General features: G+C 47.0%; 1 long non-coding RNA gene across 1 annotated transcript; it reads right to left on the bottom strand.

The window, feature by feature from the left end:
* Nucleotides 1–4,887: 4,887 nt before the first annotated feature.
* Nucleotides 4,888–24,722, bottom strand: LOC120997667. Its single transcript, XR_005778208.1, has 6 exons — nt 24,712–24,722; nt 6,760–6,882; nt 5,546–5,721; nt 5,402–5,471; nt 5,103–5,314; nt 4,888–4,994 (listed from the first exon to the last, which is right to left on the bottom strand). It is a non-coding gene; the product is annotated as an uncharacterized LOC120997667 (long non-coding RNA).
* Between the last annotated feature and the right edge of the window lie 274 nt (nt 24,723–24,996).

A 24,996-nucleotide genomic window follows, 5' to 3' on the forward strand; every position in this document is an offset into this window, starting at 1 on the left:
TTGCAGCGCCGCATACACCGACTTTTGTGTAATCTGACAGCAGCGCAATGCTTCTGTCAGAATGCACATCAGTGCTGTAGCTGGTTCATCGGTTGGTCCACCTAGAAGGTAAAAAAAAAAAAAAAAAAAAAGAAAAAACCAGGCCGCAACGCAATAAATTTATTAACTTTATAATAACATTTGAACGGAACATATAAACTTTATTTAACTTTTTAAACAGAACGTTAACTTTTTTGCTTACCGGTGATTTTTTTTTATTTTATTTTTTTACCTTTATAGGACAAACCTCTCCTTCCCCATGGAACAATGTGCAAAGCGCAAATCGCCCAAAGATGTGGTGAAGTACATTATGCACTTTGTCCCAGGTGAAAGGAGAGGTTTGCAGCAGCTGTGAGTGAAAGGGCCCTAATAGCCCTGTGTGCCTGTCCTGTGAAACGCAATCCCTATGCTAAGTGTACCTGTGTGTGGTACTTCCGGAAACACTCCCCAAAGCATAGGGCAGGGTGGTCAGGGCAGTCAGGACAGAAATAGCGGGTGTCACGCCTTATTCCACTCCTGCTACAGACACAACATTTTTTTCAGGGTGGCGGTCGGTCTGAGGTACCAGCAACGACACTGGGGAAATGTCGCTCGTGTAGACGGCTCACTACACTGGTGGATGGGGCGACGGAACCTCCTGGATACAGGAGGTTCTCGATTATCTCTTCCTGAAATTTGAGGAAGGATCCTGTTCTCCCAGCCTTACTGTAGAGAACTATTATATACAGCCAATTGAATCAAATATACAGACACCTTCTTATACCAGCGTCTGGTCCTGCGGGAAAGTAGATAAGGAGCCAACATCTGGTCATTAAAGTCCACCCCTCCCATGAGCAAATTATAGTCGTGGACACAGAGGGGCTTTTCAATGACACTGGTTGCTTGTTCAATTTGGATTGTCGTGTCTGCGTGAATGGAGGAGAGCATGTAAACGTCACGCTTGTCTCTCCATTTCACCGCGAGCAGTTCTTGGTTACACAAGGCAGCCCTCTCCCCCCTTGCAAGACGGGTGGTAACGAGCTGTTGGGGGAAGCCCCGTGCGACTAGGTCGCATGGTGCCACAGCAGCCAATCTGTTCTAGGAACAAATGCCTGAAGAGGGGCACACTTGTGTAGAAATTTTCCACATAAAGATGGTACCCCTTGCCAAATAAGGGTGACACCAAGTCCCAGACTGTCTTCCCACTGCTCCCCAGGTAGTCAGGGCAACCGACCGGCTCCAGGGTCTGATCTTTACCCTCATAGATCCGAAATTTGTGGGTATAGCCTGTGGCCCTTTCACAGAGCTTATACAATTTGACCCCATACCGGGCGCGCTTGCTTGCGATGTATTGTTTGAAGCCAAGGCGCCTGGTAAAATGTATAAGGGACTCGTCTACGCAGATGTTTTGCTCAGGGGTATACAAATCAGCAAATTTGGTGTTGAAGTGGTCTATGAGGGGCCGAATTTTGTGGAGCCGGTCAAAAGCTGGGTGGCCTCTGGGATGAGAGGTGCTGTTGTCGCTAAAGTGCAGGAAACAGAAGATGGTCTCAAATTGTTTTCTGGACATGGCAGCAGAGAAAATGGGCATGTGATGAATTGGGTTCGTGGACCAATATGACCGCAATTCATGCTTTTTGGTTAAGCCCATGTTGAGGAGAAGGGCTAGAAAAATTTTAAATTCGGAAACTTGGACGGGTTTCTACCGGAAAGACTGGGCATAAGAGCTTCCCGGGTTGGCGGCTATAAATTCAGTGGCATATCGGTTTGTTTCTGCCACGATTAAGTCCAAGAGCTCCGCAGTCAAGAACAGCTCAAAAAACCCCAGTGCCAAACCGATCTGAGCTGTCTCAACCCGAACTCCAGACTGGGCGGTGAAAGGGGGAACTACTGGTGCGGCTGAAGTTGGGGGCTGCCAATCAGGGTTTGCCAGCACCTCAGGGACTCTAGGGGCTCTACGGGCCTGTCTGTGCGGTGGCTGCGACGGGGGAACTAATGCACGTGCCACCTAACCATCTTCAACTGCCCTTCTGGTGCTCGCCACTTCACCATGTTGTACGACAGTGCTGGTACTAGGTCCAGGATGGGCTGCGCTGCTGGTGTATGCCTCACCACGTAATCCGACAGCGCCAGCCCCACTCTGCTGCCCTTGAAGCGGATCCTGCGCAACCTGTGGTCTAGCAACACGGGGCCGGGTACGCCTTGTGGTATCAGGGACCTCAACCTCCTTGTCCGAACTTTGGGTCAGACTGCCACTGCTTTCTACAGGTTCATATTCTGACCCGCTGGATTCATCAGATGAGGGTTCCCATTCCTCATCCGACTGGGTCAGAATCCTGTAGGCCTCTTCAGAAGAATACCCCTTGTTTGCCATTTGGTCAACTAAATTTAGGGGGTATTCCCTGAGACTACCCAAGAAAAAAAGCAAGCCTGTCTTACAAATGGGAGGCTAGCGAAGTACCGGAGGCCACTGCGATTGATAAAAAATATCAAAACTGATTTTTTTATCGCCGCAGCGCTTGTAAAGTGATTGTGCAGTGATCAAAAAAAAAAAAATTTTTTGTTACTGCGGCGGGGCGGGCGTGGGTGAACGCACGTGTGGGCGACCGATCAGGCCTGATCGGGCAAACACTGCGTTTTGGGTGGAGGGCGAACTAAGGTGACACTAATACAATTATAGATCTGACTGTGATCATACTATAAAAGTACAAATGCTGATTAGCGATACGCTAATCAGCGAATCAGTGACTGCAGTGCGGTGGGCTGGGCGCTAAACTATCGCTAACTACCTAACCAAGGGGCCTAAACTATCCTAAAACCTAACAGTCAATACTAGTGGGAAAAAAAAGTGACAGTTTACACTGATCACTTTTTTCCTTTTCACTAGGTGATTGACAGGGGCGATCAAGGGGTTAATTGGGGTGATGGAGGGTGATCTGGGGGCTAAGTGTAGTGTTGGGTGTACTCACTGTGATGTGTGCTCCTCTGCTGGGACCAACCGACGAAAAGGACCAGCAGAGGAGCACAGAAGCCATTTAACACATTATATTTATAAATATAATGTGTTAACTGGCTTCTGATTTGTTTTTTTGAAAATCATCAGCCTGCCAGCGACGATCATTGGCTGGCAGGCTGATGACGAACTTGTCTTTTAACTTTTGCCGGCCCGTGATGCAGTGTTTTAAAGGACGACATATACAGTCGGTAGGGTCCGATAACGGCTTGCAGCGAGCCATTTTCTGCATCACTCCACAGCCTTTTAACTGGGCGGAAAAAAAAGAAAGAAAGAAAATCAAACTTCAGGTAAGTTATTGTCCTTTTGGGAACCAAAGCTAATACAGGTCGAGTATGCCTTATATTCTAATTCCAAATTAATCAAATTAATTGGTTCAAAATACAGCATACAATTGGCATGAGCTCTCCTTAAAAATGTAAATATTCCAAAATAAAAATCACCTATGTTGAAAGGAATTTGTGATAAGGTGGTAACTCAACCTGTATAGGTTCTTTGGTATAATATTAACTTGTAAGGCTAATAAAATAAGAACATAATGCCAAACATTGGCAACTTAGAACAACGGCCACAATGGCTAACAGAATGAAAGGGCCAGACCAACAGGGCACGGCCAATTAGATGACCAACAGGGTCAAACTAGGAAATGTAGAACTTTGCACATGCTACCTCTGTCTTCTATGCTCTGCTGTAAATTCAAAGATGCAGAAGGCTTAAAAAAAAACAGTATTAATGTTAAAAAACTACATTTTGTAACATACTACAAAAAGAAAGAATATGCAGAGGATACAGAAGAAGCACATTAGATGCGATATATGTGTATGCAAGCTATACAACTAGGGAGTTCAGTTGTACCTCCATATTGCTCTCCTTTTTCTTCAAGGCAAATTGAGTGTCAGAGGTCCTTTCTTGAACATTGCATATGGCAGTGTGGAATTCATGCGGCAAGTTCAGTGATTTTCCACAACTTTGCTGCTTGGGGGATTTGACTTCTTTTCTCCTTCTATATGGCTTAATGTGATTAATATGTATTTTCTGCTTAAGGGTAACTCCGTCAGAATTAGCTAATTTAACCGCACTGCCACACAGCTCCTCGATTGTGTAAGGGCCTAGGAAGTCCGCCTCAATCTGTCCTCCTTTTCTCCCAGGCTTCCTCATGTTATACAGGAGAACCTCATCGCACACAGTGAACTTCAAATCCCTGAATTTCCGGAGTACTCTCTTGCCATATGCAATCTTCTGCCTTTCCTGAGACTTGGATATGTTCTCCAGTGTTTTTTCTTTTAATGAATCCCTGGATGATTTCCTCTCCTCCATGTAACGTGGGTAATTATTCTCCTCTGGGAGAATGATATTTGACAGCTGGGAAAATATTTTTTTTTTTAATAAATGGCTAGACAGTACAGTATAAAGAATGAAAAAAAATATATATAATATTCAAATTTAATTTGTAACCTAAGTGAAATAAATCAAGTAGTCTTTATCAGGTGAAATCCGTATATACAAAACAATTAGGCCATGTAACACAGGCAAATATTTCTGTGTGGCCGTGAAAGAAAGACAGAAATAAGTAAAAAACTGATCCTGGCAGATCCACAGGGACTTCTACAGGGAAAACTGCCTCCCTCCCATACATTAGAACAAATGGAGAATATTTTGTTGTTGTGTGGACCTTTGAACGGAGCGAAAATAATGTGGCTTCCAAGTATATGTCCCAGTTATTCTGTTTATCGTTAACTAATTTAGATAGGGCTAATAGAAAAAAGTGGAATGTAAGAAAAAATTTGTTCAAGTCAAACCTGTGAAGCAAAGTTCAAATAAAACCCGGACTGAAAACTAAAAAGAATTAAAATTACCTCTTAATATTGTGATTAGTTTTCTCATCCAGACCGTTTGTTTGCGGATGATAGGCAGCTGTCACACTTCGTTCTATGCCTAGAACACTGCACATTTTGTCATTCAGCTTTAAAAAATAAATTATAATAATACAAATATATAACATTCGCATATAAATTAAAAATAAGGTTATTACATCAGTTGTACATGTATGGTAAATGGAAAGTAAACATACTTGATTTACAAATTCGCGGCCCTGGTCAGAAAGTATTCTTTTTGGGCAACCATGTCGGTATATTAATGAACAAAGATTACGTCCAACCTCTGCAGCAGTTTTGGTCTTCAGAGGAAGTAATCTGTGGCCGTTAAAATATATTGGAAGCCATCTTCTGTCTTTGGCATAGGGCCTGTTAGGTCAATTCCCACCAGCTCCCAGACAGCAGACACCTAATGGGAGGAAAATAAAAATATATATTTATTTGCAATAAACCAATGTAATAATTAAGCATATGTAATTATATATTAGAAATTTACCTTAATGCACTTTAACGGCTGGGGAGCTAATAGAGGCTTTCCAACCGTCTGACACTGCGCATTCCATGATCTGTAAGAAATCAGTTGTTAACCAATGTACTGTATTCATATAAATTGAAAACACATTAAAAAATTACTAATTACCCAGTTCTCAATATCTTTGGTCATTCCAGGCCAAATAAATCGGGAGGATATTTCCCTCGTTGTCTTTTTAATCCCTGAATGTCCTCCCATCGGTGTAGAATGCAATTCATCATATATTATTCTTGCCTCTTCTTTGCATTTTACAACCATTTTACTTCCGACAAACAGCTTTCCTTCTGTAATAAAAGGAATAATTCAAGATTAGGGTAGACTAGAGCTAACCCGAACTGTAAAGGAAAAGGCAGAGTTGGCACCTGCACCCCCTTACAAATCAGCCAAGCAGTCTAAGCCCCGAATCATGCAGCAGTCTCTTCTGCTTTTTCATGACTGCTGGCAGGGTTTCCCAGGCCCATCCCCCTAGCCCTGCCTAAGAAGTGGAAGAGCACTGATGCCCAACCACTTATGTTTCAGAATGAGGACATGGGAGGACCATGGCAGCACCTCTCTGATGATGATGAAACACAGGTGCCAACTGCTTCGGCTTTCTGCAGTGAGCAGAACGGCAAGTAGGGCAGGGGTGAAGAGTGGGTGGAAGATGATATGGCGAATGATGAGGTCCTCAACCCCACATGGAATCAAGGTCATGCAAGTGACCTGTGTAGTTGGGAGAAAGAGGCGGTGGTTGCACAGAGCTACCAGCACAGCAGAAGAGGGAGCAGGGTGCAAAAGCTGAGCGGCAGTCCTCTAGACAGTAGGCCTGCTACTGCCCACCGCACCCAGGGACCAAGCACACCAAAGCCTGCTGAAAGGAGTTCCCTGGCGTGGCAGTTCTTCACACAATGTGCTGACGACAAGACACGAGTGGTTTGCACGCTGTGCCATCAGAGCCTGAAGCGAGGCATACATGTTCTCAACCTGGGCATAACCTGCATTACTAGGCATCTAAGTGCAATACACGACCTGCAGTGGAGGAGACACCTCAAAAACAAATAAAGGTCTCTGGCTCCTCCTGATTTCTCCTCCTCTGGTCTCGGCCTCCTCATCCACCCAGCCCTCTAGCCCTATCCATGACATTTTTAGAACCATTTTAGTGAACAAAACTTCCAGTTCCCACTAGACTTTAATGGGGTTCATGTTCGAGGTCAAAATCAGGTCCCAAACTCGAAATTTTTGTGAAGTTTGGCCGAACCCCAACATTCAGGTGTCCACTTAACTGTATTCAGGAGCAACATTCTTCTAAATCAACTAACATTGCTTATATTGATGATACTCACCGTTTATTGTATATTTGGCAGTGGACTTTCTAAACCATTGTTTCTGCGAGTTATTATACCCAGATGGGTAATCTCCTGCTGAGAGGAATTGGAAAATTTTGTCATACTTCTTCTTCTCCATACCTATAAATATCGAATACATTTTTTACATAAACTATTACAATGTTTCACAGCCTTCATTAGCCATCTGCTCAGATTAATAAAATATTAGTAATAGTTTATTAATCTGTGCCCACCAATGTAATGCAAAGTCTATGCCCAAAGTACTGCACAGACCACCAAAACACTGATGCAATACTCCCCAGTGCTGCAAAGCCACCCAATATAATGCAAAGTCTACTCCATTCCAAGTACTTAATAGCTCCGCTATGTGGTGACCCCAAAATATACCGCACACAGCTGTGCTATGTGGTATCCCCAAAATATCCCACACTCAGCTCTACTATGTCGTTTCCCAAAAATATACTGCACTCCACTCTGCTATGTGATGACCCCGCACTCAGCTAAATCCCGAACTTCGCTCTGCTATGTGGTGACCCCAAAATATCCAGCACTCAGCTCTGCCGTAAGGATGAACTGCAACTGATGAGTTGCACTCAGCTCAAGGATGAACTGCAACAGCTCTGCCGACAGGGTGAAGTGTTACTGATGATTTGTGGGCGCCTGTGCACTCAAGAGTAGGATCTGATGCAACACTTTTAAAATCTCTATACCCCTAAGTGTGCACGCGCGGTGCGCGAAGTACTTCTATGGAGGCGCAGGAATGATTCTTTAGAAGACAGTGGAACATGCGCGGTGCGCAAAGTACTTGTATGGAGGCGCAGGAATTATTCTTTAGAAGACAGTGGAAGTGCGCTTGTGCCGCGCTGCGCACACCCTGCACCAGCTGATTGATGCACGGCCGCGTCGCTTCTGGTGCGGCCGCATCACTTCCGGTATAGACTTTTCGCCGGGTATAGAAAAGTAGCAAAACACCGGTTTTCTGACAGATTGCTATACCTTGACAAAACGCTATACATGAAGTCACATGGACGCGCTGTACAGGCGCACATCCACTGGATTAGCAAAAAAATTATTGCAGCGCCACGGGAGAAGACTTCATGCGCGTGCACACTTAGGGGTAGGTAGATTTTCCCGTGCAAAATGTTCTATTAGATCTACCTACCCATGAGTGCGCACAAATAATTAGGAGCAGTTCATCGTTACCGCAGAGCTGAGTGTATCTTTGCTATGTGGTGACCTCAATATTCTACACTCGTGGATGGGCATGGAGTCCTTCTCCCGCGGCGCAGCAATGATTTTTTGCTAATCCTGTGGATGTGCACGTGCACAGCGCGTCCACATGACTTCGGGTATAGCGTTTTGTCAACGTATAGCAATCTGTCAGAACACTGGACTATGCTGTGGCCACCAGAGAGTGATGCGCCTTTTCCTATAGCGTGCAAGCGCAGCCATCACTGAGGGACTGCAGGGCGGCCATAACCCCTGGATACAAGCAGTGTATAATGTGAGGCTACTAAAGAAGACTATATGGGCAATCACTGTACATTAGTAAGGGAGGTGATAACTTCCTCTACATGATAAACGCTCACTAGCCCTTTAACCCCTTAAGAACTCAGCCCTATTTCACCTTAAGGACCCGGACATTTTTTGCAAATCTGACCAGTGTCACTTTATGTGGTGATAACTTTAAAACACTTTTTCTTATCCAGGCGATTCTGAGACAGTTTTTTCGTCACACATTGTACTTCATGACAGTGGTAAAATGAAGTCGAAAAATTTCATTTTTAGTTATGAAAAAATACCAAATTTACAATTTTCAAAGTTTCAATTTCTCTACTTCTGTAATACATAGTAATACAGCCAAAAAAAAGTTATTGATTTACATTCCCCATATGTCTACTTCATGTATGGATCATTTTGGGAATGCCATTTCATTTTTTGGGGACATTACAAGGCTTAGAAGTTTAGAAGCAAATCTTGGAATTTTTATTAAATTTTCAAAAACCCACTTTTTATGGGACCAGTTCAGGTCTGAAGTCACTTTGTGAGGCTTACATAATAGAAACCACCCAAAACTGACCCCATTCTAGAAACTACACCCCTCAAGGTATTCATAACTGATTTTACAAACATCATTAACCCTTTAGGTTTTCCACAAGAGTTAATGGCAAATGGAGATAGAATTTCAGAATTTCAATTTTTGGGAAGATTTTTCATTTTTATCTATTTTTTCCAGTAACAAAGCAAAGGTTAACAGCCAAACAAAACTCAATATTTATTGCCCCGATTATGTAGTTTGCAGAAACACCCTATATGTGGTCGTAAACTGCTGTATGGCCAAACGGCAGGACATAGAAGAAGGGACACGCCATATGGTTTTTGGAAGGCGGATTTTGCTAGACTGTTTTTTTGACACCATGTCCCATTTGAAGCCCCCCCCCCGATGCACCCCTAGAGTAGACACTCCAAAAAAAAGTGACTCCATCTAAGAAACTACACCTCTCAAGGTATTCAAAACCGTTTTTTACAAACTTTGTTAACCCTTTGGGTGCTCCACAAGAGTTATTGGCAAATGGAGATGAAATTTAAGAATTTCTATTTTTTGATACCTTGCCTCAAAAAAAGTGTAATATAGAGCAACCAAAAATATGATTTACCCTAAAATAATACAAACATAACTGCAACCTTATCCCGTAGTTTCCAAAATGGGGTAATTTTTGGGGAGTTTATACTGTAGGGTGCATCAGGGGGGCTTCAAATGGGACATAGTGTAAAAAAAAAAGTAGTCCAGCAAAATCTGCCTTCCAAAAACCATATGGCGTTCCTTTTTTTCTACGCCCTGCCATTTGGCCATACAGCAGTTTACGACCACATATGGGGTGTTTCTGCAAACTAGAGAATCATGGCAATAAATATTGAGTTTTGTTTGGCTGTTAATGGAAAATTTGCAAAAAAAATGCTCTTTTGCAACCAATTTTATTTTTTCTTATTTACATCGTTGAACTGACAGGTTAGATTGTGTGCTATTTCTATAGAGCAGGTTGTTACAGACGCAACAATACCAAATATGACTACTTTTTGGCGGTTTTTGTTTTAGTTTTACATAATAAAGCATTTGGGGAAAAAATGATTTTTTTGTGTCTTCACATTCTGAAAGCCATATTATTATTAATTTTTTTTGGGCGACTGTTATGTAGGGGCTCATTTTTTGTGGGATGAGATGTCGCTTTGATTGGCACTATCTTGGGGTGCATATGACATTTTGGTCGCTTGCTATTACACTATTTGTGAGGTAAGGTGACAAAAATGGCTTTTGACACCATATTTATTTTATTATTTGGGCTGTGTTCACCTGAGGGGTTAGGTCATGTGTTATTTTTATAGATCAGGTTGTGACGGACGCGGCGATATTTAATATGTATACTTTTTATTTATTTAAGTTTTACACATGAATATCATTTTTTTTAAAAATGTTTTGGTGTCTCCATAGTCTGAGAGCCATATATATATATATATATATATATATATATATTTTTTTTTTTTTTTTTTTACAGTGTTCACTTAAGGGGTTAGGTCATGTGATTTTTTTATAGAGCAGATTCTTACGGACGTGGTGATACCTAATATGTGTACTTTTTAGGGTTTTTTTTTACATTTAACACTAAAAAGCACTTGCCTGCCAATGAAAATGCTGCATTGAACAATTGCTATAGCGACGAATTATTTTAAGAAATTCCAAAGTGAGGACCAATCAGAGGAGGCGGTGGGCGGTGACATTCCAGGAAAAGGGGGCGGTTTTCATGTGGGCATGGTCTAATATTTAAATACCCTATGGCCCCTTTACTGGAGCTGTGTGAATAGCCACAGTAGTAAATGGGGGGGTGGGGGGGGGGGGGCAGCTGTATTTCACTAGAGACGAATGGCCACAGTAATAAGTGAGCGCTGGGGGTGGCGCGGATGTATTTCACTAGAGATGACTGTCACTTTAAGACGTCTCTAAACCTTTCCGTGTGCGCACGAGCGGTGCGCGAAGTACTTCAATGGAGGCTGCAGGGATGATTCGTGGAAGTGCGCTTGCGCAGCGCACCACGTGACTTCCGCTATACACTTTCGGCAATCTATAGAGATCTGGCAGAACACCGGTATACATGTCTATTCTGCACAAGTTACGGACAAGTCCTGAGGGATCCATGCCTGGTTCATTTTAATGAACGTGAGCTTGTCCACATTGGCTGTGGACAGGCGGCTGCGCTTGTCTGTGATGACGCCCCCTGCCGTGCTAAACACACGTTCAGATAATACACTGGCTGCAGGGGAGGCTAGCACCTCCAAGGCGTAAAGGGCAAGCTCAGGCCATGAGCCCAATTTGGAGACCCAGAAGTTGAAGGGGGCAGACCCGTTATTCAGTACGTGTAGGCGTGTGCATGGAGGCGATCAGCCTGTGGCACTGCTGAGGTGTTATGGAGGCCCAGGATGCTTCGATAGCGGCCTTAAGCTCATCCAGAGTGTTGGGTCTTGCGTCTCTCAACTTTCTCTTCCCAATATCCCACAGATTCTCTATGGGGTTCAGGTCAGGAGAGTTGGCAGGCCAATTGAGCACAGTAATACCATGGTCAGTAAACCATTTACCAGTGGTTTTGGCACTGTGAGCAGGTGCCAGGTCGTGCTGAAATCTTCATCTCCATAAAGCTTTTCAGCAGATGGAAGCATGAAGTGCTCCTAAATCTCCTGATAGCTCACACAAAAATAAAAAAATGGAAATAAAATTTTTCAACCCATGGAGGTCTGGATTTGGAGTCACACTCAAAATTAAAGTGGAAAAACACACTACAGGCTGATCCAACTTTGATGTAATGTCCTTAAAACAAATCAAAATGAGGCTCAGTAGTGTGTGTGGCCTCCACGTGCCTGTATGACCTCCCTACAACGCCTGTGCATGCTCCTGATGAGGTGGCGGACGAAATCCTGAGGGATCTCCTCCCAGACCTGGACTAAAGTAACTGCCAACTCCTGGACAGTCTGTGGTGCAGCGAGACATGATGTCCCAGATGTGCTCAATTGGATTCAGGTCTGGGGAACGGGCGGACCAGTCCATAGCATCAATGCCTTCGTCTTGCAGGAACTGCTGACACACTCCAGCCACATGAGGTCTAGCATTGTGTGCTCAGTGTGAACCTGCTTTCATCTGTGAAGAGCACAGGGCGCCAGTGGCGAATTTGCCAATCTTGGTGTTCTCTGGCAAATGCCAAACGTCCTGCACGGTGTTGGGCTGTAAGCACAACCCCCACCTGTGGACGTCGGGCCCTCATATCACCCTCATGGAGTCTGTTTCTGACCGGTTGAGCAGACACATGCACATTTGTGGCCTGCTGGAGGTCATTTTGCAGGGCTCTGGCAGTGCTCCTCCTGTTCCTCCTTGCGCAAAGGCGGAGGTAGCAGTCCTGCTGCTGGGTTGTTGCCCTCCTACGGCCTCCTCCACTAAAGCATAGAAGAATTCAATTTTAAATCTCTCCTTTGGATTAGTTAAAGGTTCATCTTTCCCCTCATAATTGAATAAAGCCTTCTTCCTTCGAATGCGAGCAGATGATAAAAAAAACAGGCTCAACTTCAAGCTTTTCCGCTATTTCCTTTGCAATAAGGAATGCACTTTCAAATCTCTGAAGATTTGCACAAAGTGTTTACATTTCTCGATTAACTCTGTAACCAAAATCAAGTCCGCTGTTTCGCGCTGCATTGCCTTACTGACAATATTGACTTGGTACAATATCTCATACCAAACACATAATGCCATAATACATTTGAAATTGCCAACCTGCTGAGACAATGTCAGAGCTTCGTGACAGACACTTGGTTCTGCGTGTTCTTTCTCTGACAATGCAATCAATGCATCCTGTATCTCAACAAGATTATGCCTGAAAGGTTTAAGGCAGTTGATCCGACATTCCCACCGTGTAGTGCATAGAGGCTTTAACGTGAGGCCAGATACATGGTCTGTCAAAATCTTCCACCTCTTTACAGATGCTGAGAATAAAACATAAATGCGTTGAATTACTCCAAACAGCTCTAGTGATTCCTTGCCTGACCGTGCTGCATCACCAATGACGAGATTAAGGCAATGACATCCACATGGTACAAATATGGCTCTTGGGTTAATACTTAAAACTCTTGACTGGACACCACTGTTTTTTCCTGCCATATTTGCCCCATTATCGTACCCTTGTCCACAGCAATTATCAATATCCAGTTTTTTTTCAGATAGAAATTGAAGGAGAAAGTCAGCCAGTCCCTTTCCAGTTGTGTCATCTACTGTTTGAAACCCAATAAAATGTTCTTTTACTTTCAAATCCCCAGTGCTGTTATCCAAAAATCTAACTGTAAATGACATCTGTTCCTTGTGGCTAATATCTGGGGTGCAATCCAGGATTATTGAGTAATATTTTGCTTTTCTACAACGTTCCAAAATGTCCTCAAGTACCTGTTTTGCCATTAGGTTTATTATTTAATTTTGAATTGTTTTTCCACAGTAGTGGTCTGCTGTCTCTTTTGAGGCCACACGGCGTAAGTGCTCTGCCATCACATTGTCATATTTTCCCAGTAATTCCACAAGCCCAAGAAAATTGCCATTATTGGGTGTAAAAAAACGATCTGAAGATCCTCTAAATGCCAAGTTACGCTCAGTTAAAAAGTGAACAATGTTTAGTAGCCTCTCCATTACTGATCTCCAATGTTTTCTTTCTTGGCTCATAAGAGATTGTAAATTGTGATCAATTGCACTTTTGGACTTCAATCTCAGTTGTGTTTCCATCCACATCTGTTGAGCTAAAAAGTGACTGCTGGAGGCTTCATGAGATTTGAGAATATTTGCCATATGTCTCCAGTCTTCTGACCCTCCTGAAGCCAAAGAACTTTTTTCATTCCAGTCAAAGAAAAACAAAAAGCTTTATTTGCAAATGGAGAGTACACCAGCCATCACCTTGTCTGCTCTTCTCCACTTTCTAACTTTCGCTTATAGAATGTAGTAGAGAAGTGGCGATTATGAACATCTTTTTTAAACTCCATATTTGTTACCTGCACAGGGCCAAATTCCAAAATACGGTCAACATTCTTGGAAATTAATTTCGGCCATAAAGCAGGATCTGATAGACTTTCAGATGTTGTCTCAGAAGACACTGAGTCAGGGGGACTATTAGAAGACAGTGGGTTAGAGAGAGCACTTGAATCCAGATCTTGTAGACATGAACTTGATGTTGAAGGTTCATTCTTCTCAAGATGGACATCATCAGCTTGACTGCTGCAGCTAACGTCATCTAGTTTTTCTTCTTCAGTTGCTTCGGAAGCACTATGTGCTGATCTTCCCAAGAACTTTTTTAAAGCCCCTGCACTCTTCTGGTCCTCTAAATTCATAAGCACCTTACGTTTTCGATTTTGGGAACCGGAGAGTTTTTTGGGACCCATGATGTCACTAGGTAAGGACAAGGTACAATCAGTAATGCAAATATTAAACATACTAATCGTAAATAACTGGCAGTTGAACAAAACCAGTTGCAAAATGTATCAGAATATACATTTGTGGTCTTCATATTTTCATGGCGAATATCATGCCTCCATTTCCGTAATGTGGAAGTAAAAAATTATGGTTTTTGACTCTTCATATTGATCCATATCGGATAATTCCTATTTTAAATGAGATGGAAGAGACCATTGTGGCATTCTATTTGGTGTAGCCAGCTGCTCAGTCGTAAATAATGCAATGCTGAGTAGTAATGCAAAGTGCAGAGGTCAGTAGTAACACACAGAATGTGCAAAGTGCAGACGTCAGGAGGAAGTAACGCACAGAGTGCAGACGTCAGGAGGAAGTAACGCACAGTGTGCAGACGTCAGGAGGAAGTAACGCACAGTGTGCAGACGTCAGGAGGAAGTAACGCACAGTGTGCAGACGTCAGGAGGAAGTAACGCACAGTGTGCAGACGTCAGGAGGAAGTAACGCACAGTGTGCAGACGTCAGGAGGAAGTAACGCACAGTGTGCAGACGTCAGGAGGAAGTAACGCACAGTGTGCAGACGTCAGGAGGAAGTAACGCACAGTGTGCAGACGTCAGGAGGAAGTAACGCACAGTGTGCAGACGTCAGGAGGAAGTAACGCACAGTGTGCAGACGTCAGGAGGAAGTAACGCACAGTGTGCAGACGTCAGGAGGAAGTAACGCACAGTGTGCAGAGGTCAGTCGTAATCAGGGCCATAGGAAGGGTAAGGCGAGTGATGCACTCGCCTTGGGCCCACAGAGAGGGCTCTTAGTGCCTGACATCTCTCCAGGTCCAACCTGGAGTCCAGGTTAAAGTTTGGAAATGCCCCCCGCCCCCAAATATAATTAAGTAGGCCGCAGAGCGGCACAATGACAGAGTGTGGATGTGGCATCAGCATGAGGAGACCACAGAGTGGCCCAATGGCAGAGTCTACAGTTGGCGGCGGCCATCTTAATGAGTCATGATCTATAGATAGACTGCCAGTGACACTGTCACTGCTGTGAGCCGACAGGTTGGTAAACTGTCAAGCGCCCGCACGGAGGGGCGCCGCGCCCGCGGGCGATTCTTGATTTTTGGAGGATCACCAGACATGAAAAGTGAAAAAAAAATCAAAGTCAAATTTGCCTTGAAAATTATAGTAAAAAAACGGACACGGATCACGGACGACAATCTTGTGTGCCTCCGTGTTTTTTCACGGACCCATTGACTTGAATGGGTCCGCGAACCGTTGTCCGTTAAAAAAATAGGACAGGTCATATTTTTTTCACGGACTGGAAACACGGATCACGGACGCGGATGACAAACGGTGCATTTTCCGAGTTTTCCACGGACCCATTGAAAGTCAATGGGTCCGCAGAAAATCACGGAACAACGGACACGGAACCCAACAACGATCGTGTGCATGAGGCCTAAGCTGGATATATCTCCTCCGTGAACTATGGCAAAATGTAGATACATTGCAGCTTTTATAGTGAGGAACATCAGAAATGTGCTTGTGGATTCTAGACTTGATCTCATTAGTGGTGCACCCAACATATTGTAGGTTGCGAGCTTCACAGGTTATCAAATACACTGCAAATTTGGTATTACAGTTTAAATAAGACTGAATGCTATACTCATTATTGTTTGCAGTGGATTTAAAATGTTTGCTGACCTTAGTGTGTTCACAGCATATGCATTTGCTGTGTCCACATTTGTAACTGCCCTTTTTAGCAAGTCAAGTTTGTTTAGGACTATTTTTATCCTGAAACAAGCTAGGGCTTACTATGTTTCCTATGGTAGGAGCTCTCCGTGCTGCACATGTTATTCCACTGGAAACTATGTCCATCCACTGTCTGTCACAGGCCAGTAAGGGTAAATATTTTTTAAATAATTCTACAAATATCTGAAAACTCCTCACTCTACTGTGTCACAAAGGGGATCACCGCTTGTTTGCGATGGGAGGAATAGGTATGATAGCCTGAAGATTTTACTGGGGGGGGGAAGACTAAAGATTTTCTATCCATAGCTAGCACTGAGTTTTTTTTTAACTGGATACATGCTTATGTGAATAGGATCTACACAGGAGTCTGTTATACTGGTAGCTTCGGGAGCAAATGACGCTAAGTCTGAACAGTTGCGGCGAGCCCTGATTAACTCTCCCTTTGGTATGTTATGTATTGTATGAGGCCGGTGGCAAGAAGATGCATGAACTCCTTTCTGCAGGTAGCTGTCAGAACCCGGGAAGTGGCAACATCCCCCCTCAGGCACAAATCAAGAAAAAAGACCTCATGGACATCATACTGTAGGCTAAATGAAATAGAATCCAAACATGAATTTAAATAGTTAGAGAACAATGGTATGGTCGCCACATCACCAGACCATACATATAGCGACCATACCACTGTAATTGATCACAAAAGGGGTGGGTGTCGATGAGGAGAAAGTGTCCTTCCCACCATGCCATAAAAATATTTGCAATGGAGGGAGAGAACTTAGCCCCCATAGACACCTGCAAAAAAAAAAAAATTGTGATCAAACATGAAATAATTGCCTGAGGAGGAAACCAACCACAATCCCCATATATTTCTGCAGTTCATCCGAGTAATCACTATATGTGTTTAAGAACCACTGTAACGACAGATCATAGGGAATATTGGTGTACAATGCCACCACGTCCGCAGTAACCCATCTAGAATTGTTTCTCCAATGAAAGGCAGAAAAGGCTTGTAAAACAGACCTAGTACCCTAAAAGAAAGCCTGGGATAAGTAGAATTAATGGTTGGAGGAGTGTATCAATCCACTCCGACAATCGCTCAGAAAAAGAGCCTATCCCTGCTACAATCGGCCTAAGGGGTGGAGGGAATATACCTTTGTGAACTTTCGGAAGTGCGTGGAAAATGGGTATGACTGGATGCTGAAAATAAATATATTCCAACTCTTTCTGATTTAAAAAAACCCGACTCCAGGCCCATGGTCAATAGTTTAAACATTTCAGCTTGAAAAAGGGAGGAGGGGATTGCCATTAAAAAGCTTGTACGTATTGGTGTCATTCAGCATCTCCAAAATCTGGGCCTTATAAACACCGCTATCCAATATGACCACCGCTCCTCCCTTGTTTGAAGACTTTGTAAAGCTTTACGCTCATCATAGGTTCAATTCATAAGCCTGGAACCACTGGTATCATATCTATCAGACTTGATTTTATTATACAAGGAGCATAAATCCCTTTCGACAAGCTCTTGGTAGCGGTCTAAGGCTAGAGCCCTGGATTGTATAGGGTAAAAATCCCTGTTATAGAAGTCTTAAATGTATGCGAGATATTAATAGATCATTGGTCATCTTGCCTAGTTCGCATCCCTTGCAAGGAGTTAGAATGAACCATTTCTAAAAAGGACATGTCATTACATTACAAGCCGGTACAACTTCATCACCAAATGAAAAATCCTCTGAAGAACATTTGTCCATATCAGAGGTGACAAAATTGTGCGTCTCAACCGGGGAAATAAACTCCGGAGAGACATCACAAAAGTACCTTTTCAGCACAAGAATCGTTCGATACAAATCAAAGTGATGCGTAGAGGAAAATGATATTCTTTTTTTTTTAACACACACTCCTGTAATTAACGATGCCGACATGTTAATAAGTTGAATGTCCGTGATACCGCCGGGCCTTTTCTGTGCCTCCTGCCTGCCCTCCGGTTTTTGAAACCCTTGTGATCCAAAGTGACTCGCCATCCTAATGTCAGAGTGAGTCACAGAATCACCCCCCTCAGGTGCAGAATCAATACAGTCAGGTTCAGTTGAACTGGAGGATGACCTTCTCCTAGAACGAGAGTTTCTGGAGGATAGAGCGTGACATTTTAGCCTGTGCATCAACCCAGGTATATAAGGTGTCGGTGTTATAATCCAGTAAGTCCCTATTATACTTGCTTTGTTTAAACTGGATCAAATCATCCTCCATTTTATTTAGGTTTTCTTTCAGCTTATTATCTAGCTCCATAAAAGCCGGTGTATTAATATGGGCTAATAGCTGATCCTGTGTACACTTGATCTGTTCCCTCAGTTCGGATAAAACTTGGTGCTCTTGCTGGACAATCAGTTGCATTAATTTTAATGAACAATCAGAGAGGATGGCTTGCCATTGAGTGATGAAGGACTCGGAATATTCAGTGGTAGGTTTCTTTTTTTATTCTTAAACCTCTTGGTATTATTTGTTTGCCAATATATTTTTGAAGTGAGGTAGAATCCCACCAGGTCCGTAGCTCCTTCAGAAGCAACTTTTCAAGCCTAGACATAAGTACTTTTAAATTCAGGTTGTTCTGGAATGTTAAAAATGGCATACATTTTTTGCATTCCATCACCATCTTCATCAATGGAACGCAGTGAAATCGGAGCCATGTTTAGACCAGATCGAAGAAAAACGTGGGTGTAAAATTCACCGTAACAGGGAGTGCTCGCCAAAAGCAGGTATACAAACAGTCAAGTGTAAATGCAAAAGGCAGCGCTCACCTGCTCCTCTGCTGGATGAGCCTGGAAGCGGTAATCTCATAAAAAAAGAGACAAACCCAGCTCCAAATCACAGCAAATAGTTGCGATAGTTCATGGAGGAGCTACATCTAGCTTAGTGGCACAGGGCATTGAGAGAGAGTTAGGATACCTGTTAGAGGGGGGACCATCGAAGAAAATTATTAAATAGGGAAGCTTTCTGGATTTTTCAGTTAGACGCCCGTCAACCCATTGGCTTAAACAAAAGGCACGATCTTATACTACAATAATAAGGGGATTTATGACATGCATTTTATTAAGATCATTTGTATGTTTTTATCATTATCAGGTTTTTTTTTACTGTTTTATGATAGTTAGTTTTGCACGATGGTGACAGCTGTTACTGATTGCACGGCCAGCTGAGTGGGGAACCTATAAGTAGTGAAAGTGTCCAAGTAGTGAAAGATAACCACCAACCGGAAAAAAAGAACTGTCAAGCCCCAACGGGGGCAACCAAGCCGGAACCACAACTGTAAACCCAAATGAAGGGCGGGTGCTGTGTCCCCCAAGGAAGAGCGAGAAAGAGACTTTACTGGTAAGTTATACAAAAGTCTCCCTTTCTCGCCCATTTTCCTTGGGGGACACAGGAAACCATGGGACGTTCCAGAGCAGTCCCAGAAGGGAGGGACCAGAACAACCAGACCAACACCCAGAGGCATCAATCAATTGCTGCCTGCAACACCAGACGGCCTAAAGCAGCGTCAGCCGACGCATGAGTATGCACCCTGTAGAATTTGGTGAAGGTGTGCAAGGAGGACCAAGTGGCCGCCTTGCAAATCTGCTCCGTGGAAGCCCGATTCCTCTGAGCCCAGGAAGCCCCGACCGCTCTAGTGGAGTGAGCGGTAACACCAAGGGGCGGAACCTTGCCCTTGGCGAGATAAGCCTCAGTAACAGCCATCTTGACAAAACGGGCGATAGCAACTTTGGACGCCGCCATCCCTCTGCGCGACCCCTCCGGAACCACAAAGAGCGAGTCAGTACGCCTGAAAGAGCTGGTTACCAGATAAACCTTCAGCGCCCTGACAACGTCCAGGCGATGAAGCTTCCTCTCCCGGGGGTGGGAAGGGGAAGGACACAAGGAGGGGAGAACGATGTCCTCGTTCAGATGAAAGGTGGAGACCACCTTAGGAAGGAAGGAAGGGACCGGACGAAGAACCACCTTGTCCTGGTGGAACACTAGGAAAGGTTCCAGACAGGAGAGTGCAGCCAATTCGGACACCCTTCGAAGAGAGGTGACGGCTACAAGGAAAATAACCTTGCAGGACAGAAGCCGCAAGGAAACAGTCCGCAGAGGCTCGAAAGGAGAAGCCTGGAGCGCTGAGAGAACCAAGTTCAGGTCCCAGGGCGGTACAGAGGAACCGCGTGAGCCACGCCCTGAAGGAAAGTCTTAACAGGACCAAGGGGGGCCAGTGAGCGCTTAAACAAAATGGACAGCGCAGACACCTGACCCTTCAAAGAACTAAGACCCAGACCCTGGGCAAGGCCACCCTGAAGGAAAGACAAAACGGTGGGGAGAGAAAAGCGGAGCGGAGGAATCCCCAGATCGGCACAGAACCCCAAATAGGTCCTCCAGGTCCTATAATAGATCCTAGAAGAGGACGGCTTACGAGCGCGGATCATGGTGCGGACGACGTCCGCAGAAAAACCCCTACGCGTCAGGACGGTGGTCTCAACAGCCACGCCGTAAAACGTAGGGACCTTAAACGCGGGTGGAAGATCGGTCCCTGAGAGAGAAGATCTTCCCTGGCGGGCAGCGGCCAGGGCGCGTCCGCCAGGAGCAGCATGAGGTCGGCGTACCAAGACCGGCGGGGCCAGTCCGGAGCGACCAGAATCACGAGACGCCTTCCGCCGCGATCTTCCGAAGGACCTTGGGCAGGAGTGGGATGGGGGGGAATATGTATGGACGCGCGAAGCCTCGCCAAGGAAGAACGAGGGCGTCGGCTCCGAAAGCTCCCAGATCCCTGGCCCTGGACAGATAGGCGGGGACCTTGTGATTGAACTTGGAGGCCATGAGGTCCACGTCCGGCATGCCCCAACGAAGGCAAATGGCCGAGACCACTCGCCGGGGTCGACGGTGGTGCGACTGAGGAAGTCCGCCGTCCAATTGTCCACCCCTGGAATAAAAATTGCAGATAGAGCCGGGACGTGGGCTTCCGCCCAAAGGAGAATGCTGGTGACCTCCCGCATCGCTGCTGCGCTGCGAGTGCCCCCCCCTGGTGGTTTATGTACGCCACGGCCGTGGCGTTGTCAGATTGCACACGAACTGGATGACCCCGCAGCAGATGAGTCCAGTGTCGCAGAGACAGAAGGGCCGCTCTCAGCTCCAGGACATTGATCGAGAGTTTGGACTCCGATGGAGACCAAATGCCCTGGACGGATCGGGGAGGAAACACTCCTCCCCAGCCTAAGAGACTGGCATCGGTTGTAACCACCAGCCAGTTGAGCGGCAGAAAGGACTTGCCCAGAAGAGGGGCCTGTAACCACCAGCGGAGGGATGACCGCACCGGAGGCGATAGACGGAAGGGATGGTCCAGAGACTCCGGCGATTTGTCCCAGGAGGAGAGGATCGCCCGTTGGAGAGGGCGGGAGTGAAACTGCGCAAATGGGATCGCCTCGAAGCAGGCAACCATCTGCCCCAAGACCCGCATGCAGAAGCGGAAGGACGGTCGACGGTGGAGAAGGAGACCCCGAATCGCCCGACGGAGGGTCAGACGTTTTTCCGAGGGAAGACGTACCTCCGCCGCTCCCGTGTCTAAAAGCATTCCCAGGAAGACCAGTTGTCTGGAGGGGGGAAGGGAGGACTTGGGGAAGTTGATGACCCAACCGAACCTCGCCAGGGTCTCTAGAGTGAGATCCACGCTGGCAGCCGCTTGAGAAAGGGACGGAGCCTTGATGAGGATATCGTCCAAGTACGGCAGCAGAAAAACACCCCTGGAGCGGAGTAAGGCCAAAACCGGGGCCAGGACCTTGGTGAACACTCGGGGGGCTGTCGCCAGCCCAAAGGGAAGGGCGACAAATTGGAAGTGAAGGTCCCTCACGGCGAATCGGAGGAAGCGATGGTGACACCGGGCTACCGGAACATGGAGGTAGGCATCCTGTATATCGATGGAAGACATGAAATCTCCCCGCTCCAGGGAAGCCACCGCGGAACGGAGGGACTCCATCCGAAACCGTCGAAGGAGGAGAAAACGGTTGAGTCTTTTGAGGTCCAAAATGGGCCGCACCGAACCTCCCTTCTTGGGAACTACGAAGAGGTTCGAATAGAACCCTTGGAACCTTTCCTCTAGAGGAACGGGGGTAATCACCCCCCTGTCCAGTAAGGCTTGAACAGCCGCGGAGAACGCGGCCGCGCTTTTCGGGTCCCGCGGAAGGCGGGAGCGAAAGAACCGATCTGGAGGGAAGGACGCGAATTCGATTTTGTATCCGGAAGACACAATTTCGAGAGCCCAGGCGTCAGAGACGTGAGCCATCCAGACGTCCCTGAAAAGGAGGAGCCGGCCCCCCACCCGGGTGGGTGGGGGCGCACCTTCAGGCAGAGGACTGCTTTGCTGCGGGTGTGCGGGCAGCCTGCGGCCTGCGCCAGGAGGGCTGTGCCCGAAAAAACGGCTTCCTACGCTTATCCTGGGGAGGGGCCGAAGCGGCAGCTGCGGGGCGAGTCCCAGAGGTCCTGCGGGAGGACCGAAAACGAGACGCACCAGGGCGTCCGCGGGGGGCGCCCCTGGCTTGGGGTTGAGGAAGATGGGTGCTTTTACCACCCGTGGCTTCCGAAATAAGCTCGTCTAGGCGAGCCCCGAAAAGGCGGGAACCCGCAAAAGGTAGCCCCGCCAAGGAACGTTTGGAGGCAGCGTCCGCTTTCCAAACCTTCAGCCAGAGTTCCCTCCTGACGGAAACGGCCAGGGCGGAGGAGCGTGCTATAAGGGCTCCCGCATCAAGGGAGGCCTCACAAACAAAATTCCCAGCCCGAACAATAAGCTGGGCCAAGGAACGTAGGTCCTGGATGGGGACGTCCGAGTCCAACTCCTGCTCCAGCTGCATACCCCAAGCAGAGATTGCTTTACCCGCCCAGGCAGATGCAAAAACCGGCCTGAGGGCAGAACCGGAGGCAGCAAAAATGCCCTTGGAAAGGGTCTCCATACGACGGTCCTCCGCTGACTGAAGAGAGGACCCGTCGGGAACAGGAATGGCCGTGGTCTTTGACAGACGGGCCACAGGGGGGTCCACCTTGGGTGGGAACGACCAGGTAGCCACGACATCGGCTGGAAAAGGATAGCAAATATCCAGCTTCTTGGGATTGACAAAACGGGCGTCCGGGCGAGCCCAAGCCTTAGACACCACGGAAGAGAAATCAGAGTGGATTGGAAAGACTTTGGAGGCCTGCTTGGGTCTGATAAAGGAGATGCTAGCTGCGTCAGAGCTAGGGGGGTCATCTTGCACTTTAAAGGTGTCACGAATATCAGAGATGAGTTGACCCATCGCTGAGGCTAGCTTGGACGGCAGGGCCGAGTCCATTTCCAAATCCGAAGCCGCCAATTCACCTTCAGAGGGCGAATCCTTTGGAGAGGAGAGGCCCGTCTGAGTGCGCACGCGTGGCGGAGAGAGAGAGGCATCCGAGGAGGAGGCGCGCTCCACTCTAAAACGCTTCTGAGAGTGCCTAGCTCGGGAAGGGTCACTAAGAGAGGGTGAACCCGCCGCAGCGGCAGACCCGGAGGGTGCGACAGTAAGAGCGGCATCCTGCGGGGTAGGCGGCCTGTCTATTAGGCGGCCCACGACATGGGTGAGGCTTTCCACGGCCTGGGACAGGGATCTAGCCCAGTCAGGCGGGTCAGAGGAAGCAGGGAGCGACACAGCAGGCGACTGAGGCTGCGGTGGAGCCCGGCATGCAAGACAGTGTGGATCAGACTGCCCCCGGGGAAAGGGTTCCCTACAAGCGGTACAGGCATGGTACCAAGGCTTGGCGGCTGCAGAAGGGTCTGACATGGTGAAAAAAATTTCGCACCTAAAGAGGGGAACCCCAGAAAAAAACAGAACAGGGATACACCCAGGCAGCAGCACTGGTGGCACGGAGGGGGTTAACAGTCCTACCAGACCCGCGGACAGCGCAAGCGGCAGTAGTAAGGGCAGCAGACTGAAGGAGGCTGTGGAGGAGTGGCAGCAGGCACGGAGGGTGACTCCTGAGGAACGATGAAGAACTTCAGGATCGCGGCAGCAGAAGATTCCACGCAGCACTAGAGATGTGCTGCCCAACGAAGCAGGAAGCAGCGGAGCGCATGTGGGAAAGCTCCGCCCCCCCGCCGCGCTGAAGGAGAAGGCAGAGCCGCGCGTGCGCGGCAAAATGATTTAACCCCCAAAAAGGATGAAGTGCCGGCCAAGCTAAAATGGCGCCGTTCGCGCCAAGTACGCGGCCCCCGCCGCGCCTGGATGAGGCAGACGGCCTCCTGCCTGAAGCCCTGCCGCTGGAGAGGACCGAAGTCCCCCCAAAGGATGCCCGGTAAGTTGCCGGCCCTGTTATGCCCATAAGAGCCCCCAAGAGAACATGTGTCCCTGAAAAGGGGCACCGAACCTCCCAGCTGGGGTGGTAGGGAATGCGGGGAGGCGGTCTAACTGAAGTTCCCCCTCACCATTAAGGTGCCCCCAATGAAAATGTGCCCCTGAAAGGGGCACCAAAAAAACCTCCCTGGGGGGGAGAGGGGGGGTTGGAAGTCGTAGCAGCGGTGGGAGGGAGGGAAAGGGGGAGGCTGGAGCAGCCACTCTCACCATCCGCTGTCTTCACCCTCAATCCATCCAGCAGGGTCGCCCCTTCAGCTACTGGCACCGCAGTGGCAGGAAGCCGGGGTAGGGACTTGGCGTGCGGGCGACCCTTGAGCTGGCGGGACGCAGGGGAGCGAGGCTGCCCTGGTCCACCTTGTCTTCTGTGGGGGAGGCGGCAGTGCGGAATTACCGCCACTGGCGCAACTCAACCCCGGGAGAAACAGAGGGGTCTAGTGCGCCTCTGTTGTCCCTGCAAGTAGAGAAAAAAAAAAAAGAGTGTCTTGCCTCCTTGGACACTAAGCAAAAACTGGCAGTCTCTCTCTCCAGGCTGAGGGTATAGCTGATGGAGGAGGGGCTTACAGCTTTCACTTAGTGTCACGCCTCCTAGGGAGCAGAGCTATACCCATGGTTTCCTGTGTCCCCCAAGGAAAATGGGCG

Source organism: Bufo bufo, chromosome 1, assembly GCF_905171765.1.
Source record: "Bufo bufo chromosome 1, aBufBuf1.1, whole genome shotgun sequence".
NCBI lineage: Eukaryota > Metazoa > Chordata > Amphibia > Anura > Bufonidae > Bufo > Bufo bufo.